Source organism: Schistocerca cancellata, chromosome 3 (genome assembly GCF_023864275.1).
Source record: "Schistocerca cancellata isolate TAMUIC-IGC-003103 chromosome 3, iqSchCanc2.1, whole genome shotgun sequence".
Lineage (NCBI taxonomy): Eukaryota > Metazoa > Arthropoda > Insecta > Orthoptera > Acrididae > Schistocerca > Schistocerca cancellata.
Genome location: NC_064628.1, coordinates 867,541,803 through 867,556,500, shown reverse-complemented (window position 1 = coordinate 867,556,500; position 14,698 = coordinate 867,541,803). Strand labels below are relative to the sequence as shown.

Below are 14,698 nucleotides of genomic sequence, written 5' to 3'. Positions count from 1 at the left end.
AGCACCCTGGAAGATGTAGCTGTCCGTGTTTCACTGTTGCTCAAGCACAGCACTGCGCGGGCTTGAAGGATGACCAGTGCCAGAAGCTTAGCTGAGAGATATAATGAGTGTGGGGAGAGGAGTGGAGAGCTGCCAGCAAATTTCGTCTTTCTGCCAACCATAGGAATCTATATTGCGTACCACGGTCTCCTGCGTATTTTGGCTTTTTATGACCACCTGCCATGTTTAAACTGCAGTTTGCCTGAATTCATTTGTACTTGCAATGGAACTGTCTTTAAAACTGTAAAAATACTTAACAGTAGTTTACATTTCTGCAGGAGACTGGGGCCATTGTCTTACTCTTCACGTGTTTTGTGCAGCAATATTGACGACTCTCACCTTGATGTATGACGCAAACGGTTGGGGTTGCTCTTTCTATAGAGCCAATGCGAGACGATATGTTTTTGCGGTAAAAGACATTTTAACATTCTCACTGCAGTACAGAAGCGAAATCCGCCATGTTTGTGTGTGTGTGTGTGTGGGGGGGGGGGGGGGGGGGGGGAGGTTAGGTGTGTGAAAGAAAACGCGACATGTTTGGAAGAAACGACCAAATATTTGTGACCACAAAGATATAATTTTCACAGGTGCCCTGATAGGATAATGACAAGATGATTAAAAATAGTGGTACCATAGTCGACAAGGTAAACAGAAGATGCAGTGAAGATAAAAATTAATGTAAACGATTTCATTTGTCTATTTTATTTCTCCTTGTATTAAAAAAGGTAAACAGCCAATTAATGGCATAAATTTAGAATAGGTGTAATGGTAACTTTTTAGGCAGGTACCTTACGTGAATAAAAAATTGTAATTTCCATTAGTCAGCATATGTCAAAAAATAATTTTTTCCTATGGAGCCTCTTAAAAGAAGGGGGAGGATGGTTTTATATTTCAGGGTCGTCTTATACTCCGGTAAATATGGTATTCAGTCAGATCTCGACAAGATTTCAAAGTGGTGGAAAGATTGGCAATTTGTTTTAAATATTCAGAAATGTCCTATGACATAATATCAATGAGACACAATTGGAATCAGCCTACTCATACAAATACCTAGGTATAACACTTTGTACGGATATGGAATGGAATGATCCTTAGGCTCAGTTGTGGGCGAAGCATGTGATAGACTTCGGTTAATTGGTAGAATACTGGGGAAATGCAATCAGCCTACAAAGGAGATTGCTTATAAATCACTCCTGCGAGCGGTTCTACAATATTGCTGGAGTGTGTAAGAACCATACCAAATAGGACTAACAAGGGATATTGAACGTATACAGAGAAGAGTGGCACAAATGGTCACAGGTTTATTTGATCCATGGAAGACGGTCAGAGAGATAATGAAGAAACTGAACTGGCAGCATCTTGAAGGTAGATGTAAGCTATGAGTCTAATAACAATGTTTCAAGAACTGGCTTTAAATAGTGACTTTAGAAATATTCTGCAACCCCCCATCTATCACTCACATAGGGATCGTGACGACAAGATCAGAATAATTACAGCACACAAAGAGGAATTCAAACAATCATTCGTCCCGCACTTCGTACATGAATGGAACGGGAAGAATCCTTAATAACTGATAACAACGGGACGTACCCTCTGCCCTGCACTTCACTGTGGTTTGCAGAGTGTAGATGTACACACCTGGAAATTGAAATAAGAACACCGTGAATTCATTGTCCCAGGAAGGGGAAACTTCATTGACACATTCCTGGGGTCAGATACATCACATGATCACACTGACAGAACCACAGGCACATAGACACAGGCAACAGAGCATGCACAATGTCGGCACTAGTACAGTGTATATCCACCTTTCGCAGCAATGCAGGCTGCTATTCTCCCATGGAGACGATCGTAGAGATGCTGGATGTAGTCCTGTGGAACGGCTTGCCATGCCATTTCCACCTGGCGCCTCAGTTGGACCAGCGTTCGTGCTGGACGTGCAGACCGCGTGAGACGACGCTTCATCCAGTCCCAAACATGCTCAATGGGGGACAGATCCGGAGATCTTGCTGGCCAGGGTAGTTGACTTACACCTTCTAGAGCACGTTGGGTGGCACGGGATACATGCGGACGTGCATTGTCCTGTTGGAACAGCAAGTTCCCTTGCCGGTCTAGGAATGGTAGAACGATGGGTTCGATGACGGTTTGGATGTACCGTGCACTATTCAGTGTCCCCTCGACGATCACCAGTGGTGTACGGCCAGTGTAGGAGATCGCTCCCCACACCATGATGCCGGGTGTTGGCCCTGTGTGCCTCGGTCGTATGCAGTCCTGATTGTGGCGCTCACCTGCACGGCGCCAAACACGCATACGACCATCATTGGCATCAAGGCAGAAGCGACTCTCATCGCTGAAGACGACACGTCTCCATTCGTCCCTCCATTCACGCCTGTCGCGACACCACTGGAGGCGGGCTGCACGATGTTGGGGCGTGAGCGGAAGACGGCCTAACGGTGTGCGGGACCGTAGCCCAGCTTCATGGAGACGGTTGCGAATGGTCCTCGCCGGTACCCCAGGAGCAACAGTGTCCCTAATTTGCTGGGAAGTGGCGGTGCGGTTCCCTACGGCACTGCGTAGAATCCTACGGTCTTGGCGTGCATCCGTGCGTCGCTGCGGTCCGGTCCCTGGTCGACGGGCACGTGCACCTTCCGCCGACCACTGGCGACAACATCGATGTACTGTGGAGACCTCACGTCCCACGTGTTGAGCAATTCGGCGGTACGTCCACCCGGCCTCCCGCATGCCCACTATACGCCCTCGCTCAAAGTCCGTCAACTGCACATACGGTTCACGTCCACGCTGTCGCGGCTTGCTGCCAGTGTTAAAGACTGCGATGGAGCTCCGTATGCCACGGCAAACTGGCTGACACTGACGGCGGCTGTGCACAAATGCTGCGCAGCTAGCGGCATTCGACGGCCAACACCGCGGTTCCTGGTGTGTCCGCTGTGCCGTGCGTGTGATCATTGCTTGTACAGCCCTCTCGCAGTGTCCGGAGCAAGTATGGTGGGTCTGACACACCGGTGTCAATGTGTTCTTTTTTCCATTTCCAGGAGTGTAATAGGTCACTGTAAACATCATACAAATGAAACAATTCTGAGCCACTGTTTACAGGAACATATTTTATATAAAACCTCACTTAAGAGTTGCAAATAAGTACTCAAAAAACTGAAAATGGCTTCACTACATAGATACGAGCTCAGTGAATTTATTTTTGTCTACTTACATAAGAGAACTGGAGGGGACATGCTGGCGTCATGTAGTCTATCTGTAAAGTGTAAAGGGAGCATTGCTATTAGTGAAGGAAGTCGCCTTTTCAGGAAGAGTGCTACAGCCCTAACAGTACGACTAAGAATCAATTTTTCCTGTAGCAGCGTAAAGCGTTGTACAGAGATTTACGCAGAACCTGTCCACATGCTTTACCCGCATTAGTATTATTTGCAACTCACATGTGTACACCATGTAGTGTCAGCGCACTTTGAGAAAAATAAACATTTCTCGGTCATGTCTATTCACTATGTCCCCTGTGATTCATAATGTTCGCTGTCTCAGGTTCCATATAACTTTGTGGACCATGCTGGAGTCGTTTCTTGTGACAGCATGGGGTAGACAGAGGGAGGAATCATCTGTTCACTCTTCAATTTGCAGACCTATATAGGAGGCAAGTGCATGACCACAATCAGGCGACCTAGATTCCTTCGCGCTTCTACCGTCTGACACGCCTACTCCACCCTCCTACAACCCCTGAACACAGTCTCATAATACGGCTTTACTGTAATTACATGTGGTACACACATTTAACATTTCTTCCTAACTCACCTAATTTAATAGTAAATATTAATTTTATACGGTGGAAACACTATCTTTATTAATCTGCAGATTTTTCGTCCCTGCAATTCGTAGACTACTAGCCTTAGAGAAAAATGATGCGACCTTTTTTGTGGGAAGTCTAATGTAGTTTAATTTTGTACTGGGAAAAACTTCCGCTAGTAGCCGCGGTTTTCTAGAGATTCAAGAAAAACCTAAAAAATGATTTTTACACTGCCCCCCCCCTCCCCAAAACTCTCCCCCACCGGCCAGGATTTTTAGTATGTTGTTCATGCCTCTCTCCCTTCTATTGCACAGTAATGTGCGACTATATGATTTTTTCCCCCAGTCGTCATTTTTTTAGTCTTCATTGTCTGGTTTATGAGACGTGCTTTTAGGTCTGGATATGGAGAAATTAAATCTGAAATTAGCACAACAGCTTCATTATCTACCTCTAACGAATTGAGATTTCACTTACGAAAACAACATTTTCACATTTTTTCGCCAGTAAGGTAGTATTTTCACAGCCCCGCGCTATATTTCCATTGATATTTCAGTTGATGGTATGTTTACCATGAAACTGTGTACTGCCAAGGTGTGCTCCGCGAAACTTTGGTGTTCCGCGGGAAGTGAATAAGTGCTCCGCGAAAAGCTGTTAATAATATGACGTTTTCTTTTCGAAATGTTCATGATACTAATTTAACGGGTGTGAATATGGCAACCGACCACTGTTCACACCTCAAAAAGTCAGGTGCGTGTGATTACCAATAACATTTGGCATTTCTTCCAGTTTTTATATTCTTTACGAAAATATTTTATGACGGTATCGGTAATTCATTAACTATCAAAATAAGACAGGCGTTCCATCAAAGAACCAGGATTTTCGAAGTCTTCCGTCAGAGGGAAAGTTTGGGAACCGCTGGTTATGGGCTCACTTGTGCTGAACGCAAGAAGTCTATCAACTTGGGCCCGCTGTTTCAACCCCGGCAATCTAATACATAACCTTGCGTATGTTGCCATTGTCAAGTGATTGTTGTGAGGCCGTATTGTAATGTGTCGCACATTAATATATGTACAGATGAGTGACAAAGCGGTTCCTCGCTTATCACGGACGGCATCAGATACAATTTCCACTTCTCGGGAAGGACAAGCGGTAGTACTTTAAGGAGAGCAGCACAAAAAATACGGTAATTAATAATGTCACTGAATGTTGTGAGCAGGAGAGCAAAAGTAAAATTTTTTTCCCCCTCTGTCTCAACCGATAAAACGGGGAGTAACGTACACAGAAGCAAGCTATATGTTTGTGAGAATTTCGTACGTTTTGCGAAGTTAATCCTGGGAAATCACTAGAAACTCGTAGCGAAAATGGGTACATTAAATTTTTAAGTTCGTCAGTGCTATTAAGCATTTTTTCGTTTTCTCTGAATTAATTTGAAGTAGTAATGTTGTATGTTTAAAATCACCGTTATTGACTGTAGACGTTCGTGGTAGCGTTTCACTTACATGAAGAATTTTTGCAACTATATTTACCGTTTTGTAGGTCCTAGGAACTATCACACACTCTGGTGGGCCCTGGTTTACGAGTAATCAACAAAACAGAACTACACGACTAAACCCAGCAGTAACAAGGCGATTATTGCAACAATGCAAATTTTACTATTGGATCTTTTTAATTTCGTGTAGTCTTTGAGAACTGATAGGGAATTAGTTGGAACAAGCACCATTATTCAATGTGAATCTATCAACTTCGGTTTCACCAATCCTGTACGCTTCTGTTTGCTATCAATCGACCCTGTATACTTCCCTGAAGTTGTTCTACTTCCGAACACACGTTAATTAACACAATGCAGTTTAAATAGGGAATGCAACATGAAGTAATTATACAGGTGAATCGATGCCAGTAAAAGAAAATAGAGCTTTAGGTGACCTGCAGCTTCTGCCATCTGCTAAACAGCTAGTTTTGTATTTGAGTGTTAAGTGTATTTATTGTACAATCACATTCAAGTTGTCAAGTTATTACTTTAACGTTAATTATTTCATTGGCACATTTGTTTCTACACAGGTGCATGATCTGTTAGAAATTATGCTAGTATCATATTCGAGAAAGTTGTTATTAAATCCAAAAATATATATTACTATTCCTTTATATTAACTTTATTTTCAAGGACATCAACGTGGTTGGAGCTGATGTTAAAATTTCCTTTCAACAAACACAGACGACTAAATAAAAAAACTGTTACGGCAACTATCTTGAAAGAAAATGAAGCCATTGACCCAAGTGTCACCATACTTTGCAGTCATAATCAGTCGTCATAAATACAAACAATTTTTTATGCATTGCAGATATGTAGCTTATCCAGAATTGTACATATTATCTAAATTCATTTCGAAGTTTGTTATTTTTACTGCAATTTGCTAAAATTTTTATTACTGGTACATTACACTAGGTTTCAATTTTCATACGGGTCGATGATTCTCTTGTTGACTTATACCCTAGAACAATAATAATATGTATCTCTATTTACTATGTGCACATCTACATCTACACCTATCCTCTACAAACCATTGTACAGGTGCATGGCAGAGGGTACATCTGATTGTACCACTTATTAGGAATTTGTGTTTTTACATTCACACATGCAGCACAGGAAGAACGGTTGCTTTGTCTTCAGGATCCTTATGTGAGCAAGCTATAGGGGATTTTAGTACATTTGTAGAATCGTCATTTAAAGCTGGTCTTGAAACTTTATTAGTATACTTTCTCAGAATAGTTAACGTCTATCTTCAGGAGAGTGCCAGCAATTTCTTGAATTTCTCTGTAACACTTTCCGACGAGTCAAACAAAGCTGTGACTATTTATGCTGCCCTTCTCTGTATGTGATCAATAACCCCTGTGAGTCCTATTTGATATGGGTCTCACAAACTCAAGCAGTATTCTAGAATGGGGTGCACAAGCAGTTTGTAACCATTATCCTTTGTAGAGTGATTGTACTTTCCCAGTATTCTAGCAAGAAGCCAAAATCTGCCTCCTGCTTTACCCACAACTGAGCCTACATGTTCAATTCATTTCATATTCATACAAAGTGTTACATTCAAATAATTGCATGAGTTGGCCAATTCGATCTGCAGTTCATTGATGTTATTGTTATAGGATACGATCTTTTTCCTTTAAGTGAAGTGGACAGTTTTACGTTTCTGAACATTTAAAGCAAGTTGCCAATTTTTGCACCACTTTGAAATCTTATTAGATCTGACTGAATATTTATGCAGCTTCTTTTAGACAGTATTTGATTATAGATAACTGCATCATCTGCAAAAAGCCTCATGTTACTATTAATACTCTCTGCAAGATTGTTAGTATACAATATGAACAGGAAGGGTCCCAACACATTTCCTTGGTGCACACCCGAAGTCACTGCTACATTTAAAGATGACTCTTCATCCAAAACGAAATGGCGCTTCCTTTCCTTCAAGAAGTGCTCAGTCCACTCACAAATTCCACAGGCTACCCCATATGATCATACTTTTGGCAGTAAGTGTGGGTGTGATACTGAGTCAAATGCTTTTCTGAAATCAAGAAATATTTCAGCTGCCTGACTGCCTTGATCCGAAGCTTTCAGTATGTCATGAGAGAAAAGTGCAAGATGTGTTTCACATGATCGATGTTTCAGAGTCCATGCTGGTTAGCATGTAGGAGGTCATCCTATTCAGGAGACCTCATTGTGTTTGTGTGTTCCACATCTAAACCACTGGGTTGATTTCAACCAATCGTGGTACACACACTACTTACTGTCTGGAAAGAAGCACTGTGGGATAAGAACCATCTACCTCTCACAGGAGGTAGAGTAATGGTGAAACAATAATTCTTCTTTACTGTTATTTATGCCTGTCCAATGGGTGTTCCTGTATGATGGTGGCATTAGGCAGATTGCTTCACAATCCAGTTGGTGCAACATGCGTATACACTGTAAGGGAAAAAAATGCACCATAAAAGAATTATCTGAATGGGACAGAAATTGGTAGATATGACGTCTATGTACAGACAAAAAAACGATTACTACAATTTTGGAAAAATTGGATGATTTATTCAAGAGAAAGCTCTTGCCTAATTGAGCAAGTCAATAACCTGTTGGTCCACCTCTCGCCCTTATGTAAGTAGTTATTCGGCTTAGTGTTCACTGGTGGAGTTGTTGGATGTCCCCCTGAGGGATATTGTGCCGTATTCTGCCCCACTGGTATGTTAGATTTTCAAAATCCTGAACTGGTTGGAGGATACTGCCCATAATGCTCCAAATGTTCTCGATTGTGGAGAGATCCGGTGTCCTGGCTGGTCAAGGTAGGATTAGCAAGCGTATGGATGACAACTAAAGTGCCCCTGCTATGAAATGAAATGGCATTCCACACCATCACTCCTGGTTGTTGGACTGTATGACAGGCGACAATCATCTTCGTATCCCACTGCTGTGTGTGGCGTCTCCAGACACTTCTTCGGTGGTCATCAGGGCTTATTTATAAATGGGACTCATCACTAAAGACAATTCTACTCCAGCCAATGAGATTCCATGCTGACGATGTGTCTGGAAATATCCTAGACAATGGTGGCATACAAACTTGACTGTCACCTGCCATGCGACCTGACAGCCAGGAGTGATAGTGTGTGGTGCCATTTCATTTAATAGCAGGACCTGTTTGATTGTCATATGCGGCACCCTTGGCACATTATGGGCAGGGCCCTCCAACCAGCTCAAGCTTTTGATGATATCATGTGCCAATTGAACAGGATTTGACATGGTATTGCTGGGGATAAAATACCAAGTCAAATATCTGTTTCCATAAGCATGAGAGTTGGAACAATGTGTCATTGACTTACTCATTTTATGAAGCTCATTCTCTTGAGTAAATCATCCAATTTTTCCGAAATTGTAATAATTTGTTTGTGTGTACATGTACATCACTCTACCAATTTCTGTATCATCCTTCGCGGTGTGTTGTTCTTTTATACTTTTTTTTTTCTTTTGTAGAGTGTATTATTGCCTGCCGAAAATGTCTGAGGCAACTAATTGTTTTATCAAATCCATATTTTTCAGGGTCGCTAGGCTCACTAGCGACAGTCCTGATGATGTTTCACCACTGGAGTTGGGAGGGGGTGATGGTGGAACAAAGACTGTAACTGAGCAGCATATCTATATAACATCTGAAGCAGTTTCTACCAAACTTGAGACACATATTGCTTGCCATCTGGAAAAATTTATGTGCCAGTGAGACACCTCAATGGGAGAGGGTAGGGGTAAAAAAGGCTGATACAAGAGCATAACTCAGAAATGCCTGGAGCAGTTGACCATATTTGATATATACATGACTCATTATTTCTAGAAAAATAGTGTGGGAGGAAGAAACACCTGCTACTGTCAGGAGTAGTGTGGATATGAGAAGGAAATATGTGTGAAAATATTTGAAACAACCTGTTGGTATTTCTTTCCTTTATTTAGTTGGCCTGGAATACTTCAAAAGTGTGAAGTTCAGTGTGTTTCATATTTGTGCTGTTCATTGTCAACCTCGTCACAGGTCTGAGCATTGCAGTGAGCCAATAATTTTGTCGACATGTTTCGAGACTTAACATTATACCACATGGCTCAACACCATTGTGTCAAACAGCTGTCAGTCAGACATATATGTGTGCAATGTATGTGACATATCTATACAAGGGTGAAGCTGCTATATGTATGTATGTTCCACCTCTCCTCCTAAACCACTGACTCAGTTTCAATCAAACTTGGTACTCGTACCGCATATTGTTTGCAAGAAGTACTGTGGGGGTAAGAACTACCTCCTGTTGGAAAGGGGGTAGGGATCAAACTGGTGTGACATAGGAGACGGACAGAGGGGCGGTGGGAGATGAACAAAGGGAGAAGGGAAGAGGAGATGGACAGAAAGGGGGAGCAGGAGGAGATGGAGAGAGAGAGAGGGGAAGGAGAAGGTGTTTGCATCCTTTATTTTAAAGGCACATATATGTTTGATTGTTCTCCATTTAGTTTTTAAAATACATTGTTACTGAACATGGCAACACAGAAAAGTTGAATTCTACATCAGACAGTAATGACTGAAATGGTTGTCCTTGATCATACATGAGAAAAAATCAAAGTGCATAGAAACCCCAGTCCTGTAGTCACACTAGCCAAGTACACAGTCATTATTCACAGAAGCACTGAGTCCCAGGAAGATTGTTGATAGTTGCTGTGTGGCATCGCAGTACTTTGAGTTGTAGACTGGGCAGGGCACTCCAACAAGTGGGCTGCCAGAGGCAGCTGGTGTGCATGGCCTAGAGCTGAGCAAAGAGCTGAGCTGCAACTGCAACTGCCTGCTATACGCTAAGGTGCAACTTAGGTCACTGCAGGTGGAGGAATCTACCAACATGGCCCGGCAGATCCAAGCTAGTTCCCTCGATTGCAACACCGCTGTTGCTGCTACGTGCCGCCTATGAAGAATTTGGTGGTTCCTGGTGGCACCTGCTACCATTTAGGCTGTCAAGAGACTGTTTGTAGGTGGCAGGTAATGCGTAGTGTAGTATTTGGACCCACTAAGTTATTCCTAAAAATATGGGAAGATATTAACAGGATTATCAGGTTGACAATGACTGCTGCACTCCGCGTGAAATGTCTACAAAAAATTCCCAAAGGCATTAACCACAGAATGACATGTGTTTCTATCAGTCTTTGCCACAGAAGAGGAGCATCTGATTATCTGCTGACACTGTATATTGTTGGAAAATGACAGCTGTGGCTTATACTACAACACTGATAAATATTATTATAATGTTAATTGGTTCTTCTGTCACATCTTGGTACAACAACAAAATTATAAATACTACACTTTTCCTTTATAACGTAATTATCCTTTATAATATAATCCTTTATGATATAATTATCCTTTATAATATAATTATCCTTTATCTCTCTATTGTCTCTATCCGAGGATCCCAAAACTGTTCCTGAATATCACCAAATCCATTACAGCATGTTATGGCATGAGGGAATGGGGTATAAGAAGTCCTTCTAGCTGTTTATAATGAAAGCTGCCTAACTGCAGACTTTGCTGCTCTGTGAAAGTTACACTCTTGACAGCCTCAATCCAAAACTAGGGAGGTTCTCTGTCTCATGCACAAGGTTAAAAGGACATTAGATTTCAATGGAATTAAAGCTTGGGACATTGTTTTATTGAATGAATGAGCAATTTAAAGTATGATATCCTATGTTGACAAAATCTTTCATTTTTTATGCTTTGAAACCCTATGATACTCTTTGGAAATATCATATCCCTGGACTGTTCCACAAATAGAACTTCTGGGGGATATCATCTTCTCTTCATATACATCAGCTCCTGCTAACAAAAGGCTTTTGGAAGAGTGGACAGAAACCACTGATTTTAAACATGTGCATTTTAATTGGGCAGTTCCACATTACATACACACTCTGCAAAACGCTGTGAACTGCGTGGCAAAGGGTACTTCATTTTGTACCACATTTAGTGTTCCTTCTTGTTCCCTTCACACTTGAAGTACAGGAAGAATAACTGCTTAAATGCCTCTGTGTATGCTGCTGTCGTTAGTTTAACCATGGCCATCACGCTCCCTATATGTGCTGTATTACACTTCTAGATTCCCCACTGGTTCTTGAAATGTTTTATGGCTAAGTAGGCATTTGTGGGATAATTGACATCTATCTTCAAGCATCTGCCAGTTCAAGTCTTTCATCATTTTCGTGACACTCTCCCATGGGTCAAATGAACCTGTCACCATTCATGCTGTCATTGTTTGTATACGAGGGCATGCTCAAAAGTAATCCCTCTGAATTTTTAATGTGAAAACCCTTAAAACACTTTTAAATAAAACAAACCATATTAACATTCTAAAATTTATTCTTCATGTCTACAAGTTTACAGCCCTCTGCCACAACAGGGCTCCGAATTGTAATGTGTAACATGGCAATGTGTAAGCAATTATGTCAGTACATGAAAAACAGCATGCTGTGATCAAGTTTTGAATTTGAGGAGTTTGTTCACATGTGGAACACTGTCTCCTTCAGCATGACAATGTCAGGCCACACTCGAGTGCTGTGATATCTGCAATAGTCCGACAGCTTGGAGTCACTGTCATTGATCATTCTTCTTAAAGTCCTGACTTGGCTCCATCTGATTTTCAGCTGTTCCCAAAACTTAAAAAAAACCTCCGAGGACTTCATTGTGATAGTGATAAAGTGGTGCAAGCAGAGGTGAGGGTGTGGTTCTGTCAACAAAATCGAACACTCTACAGTGAGGATATCGACGAACTGATCTCTTGTTTGGAGAAATGTGTTCATCGCCAGGGTGACTGTGTTGAAAAATAAATATGCAGACCTGAAGAATAAAGATGTAGAAAGTTAATAACATTTGTTTTATTTAGACAACTTCAAGAGTTTTCACATTAAAAATTTGGAGGCATTACTTTTCAGCATGCCCTCTTACATTCAATATCCCTGATAAGTCCTGTTCAGTTTATGTTCCCTGCCACACAGGGTTTTTGGTCCACTTTTACTTTAAATATCAGATATGAAACATTGCTTTGAATTTCAAGTGAAATGTGAGAGTATTGGGTTTCATGTTTGATGAGAAGCTTGCATGGCTGCATCTGCCCCGGTAGCTGAGTGGTCAGCGTGACAGACTGTCAATCCTAAGGGCCCGGGTTCGATTCCCGGCTGGGTCGGAAATTTTCTCCGCTCAGGGACTGGGTGTTGTGTTGTCCTAATCATCATCATTTCATCCCCATCGACGCGCAGGTCGCCGAAGTGGTGTCAAATCGAAAGACCAGGCAAACGGTCTACCCGACAGGAGGCCCTAGCCACACGACATTTCCATTTTATACCTAAAGGATTTAAAGGCTAAAGATTTGGAATGCTTCAACTGTAGGTCTTGGGAGCACATTGGCACAGTTGCTCCACCTATATAAATATTTCATGCAATTGTGAAACCATAAATGCCCTGTATACATATGAGCGAGAGCAATATACCTAAATATCATGACAGTATCCAGCATGAGGGCATCGAAAGTGACTGCAGATGTATATTGTACCAGCACCATTCACAGCTTTTGCACTGTAGCTTGACTTTTTTCAATCACCTATCCACTAGAAAGGAAATTAGGGCAGTTTAATGACACTTGGTGTCAGAGAAATGTCAGTCCTTACTCACAGGTTGCAACTGGCTGCCATCCTGGTTAATTATGAGACATAGATTTACTCTTAGAAATTTACTCGATTAAACGGAACACAAGGGTCCAGGATTTGTTTTCAGAATTATTTTATTGAATCTTGTAACAGCAGTGCTGTTGTTTATCGGACTACTCAACATCATGATGTACCTATGCAGACTGAAGTGACGAATGAAAATTTTTACCAAGGCCAGGATTCAAACCCAGGTCTCCTGTTCACAAGGCAGATGTGCTAACCTCTATACTATGTGGCACAGTGGCTTTGCAAAACTGCATGGAGTACGCAGCATGCCTCACACCTCAATCCAAATTCCCATTCACACCTCAGTCCACTGGTATTCCCCGTAAACTTAAACAGCATTGTAGGGGCTCTGCAGCTGTATTGGAATAGGACATCAGCATTGAACAAAATGGGGAATTCTGCCTGAAACCCAGGAGCAGGTGCTTTAATAAAATGATTGATTAAAGTATCAAATGATTCATTTAATTAAAGCATCTATGCCTGGCAGACTCCCCCCATTTCATCTGATGCTGTGGTGCTGTCCCAATACCGCTGGAGAGCCTCTACAATGCTGTTCAAATTTAGGGGGAATACCAGTGGGTTGAGGTATGAAGATATGAATGAGAATTTGAACTGTAGAAGGAAACATGCTAGGGTAGTGGCATAGTGGTTAGCACACCTGCCTTGTGAGCAGCAGACCCAGGTTCGAATCCCAGTCTCGGTTCAAGTTTTCGTTAATAATTTCAGTCTGCATATATACCACATATCATAATTCTCTGAGATTGGGAAAGGTCTCTGGAACCATATAGTTTCATTTGGTCCTAAAATGAGTTTACTGAATCAGTTCACTGTCTGTGACTCTAAGATATACGTCGTCTTGAGTTACCTCGGACAGATGAGACATATTTGATGAGGTTTCTGGATTGCAGCTGGATCATGTTGGCTTCTTGTCACAATATTTCGGCTGGCAACTGTCCAGCCATCTACAGGTATGCTGGGAAAACTTCAAGAATGACACAGATGAGACACAGTCAGACTATGAAATACCTTATCTGCTACAACTCCCTGAGTGCACTGCAAGCCGTCCAATGCATGTCACCAATAAACAAGTGACTGCAGTTCTTCCAAAAGACTCTCCTTCTTTTAAAACATACAAAAAGGGGGTGATTGCTTGGTACCATTGGCTGTTGGATCAAGGGTTCACTATTTAAGGAAGATACAGCAGCCTATGAGGCATACAAAATACGTATGGTTACACATTACGTAATTAATCTTTGTGTAGTGTTCTTGTCAAGACAGAGGACTGTGGATCAGCGGGAGGACAAGAGGTTGGTAGTGAGGGGTAACTAGCTAAACTTGGCTAAAATTATAGCCAGCCATGGTGTAGCTCCTTCCAGCCACAGAGGCAATTTAAGTGCTTCTAACATGCCTCCAGATATGGCACTGTACTATAGGACGTCAGTTCCTTCTCTGAGGGAAGGACTCATCAGTGTTAGTGCTTCTGGTGTCTGACTATCTGCATGCCACATTTAACATGAGATTACCAAGTTTGAATTTGAGAGGATAAACCACAATTTACGTGGTGATGATGCACAGAGAATGATATATTTACTAAA

The 14,698-nt window shown here is 41.8% G+C and overlaps 1 protein-coding gene across 1 annotated transcript in view; it reads left to right on the top strand.

Annotated features, from left to right (window-relative positions):
• LOC126175921 (hemocytin) overlaps positions 1 to 14,698 on the top strand; it is a 486,280-nt gene that overhangs the window by 21,396 nt on the left and 450,186 nt on the right. The gene's annotated exons all lie outside the window — the stretch shown is intronic.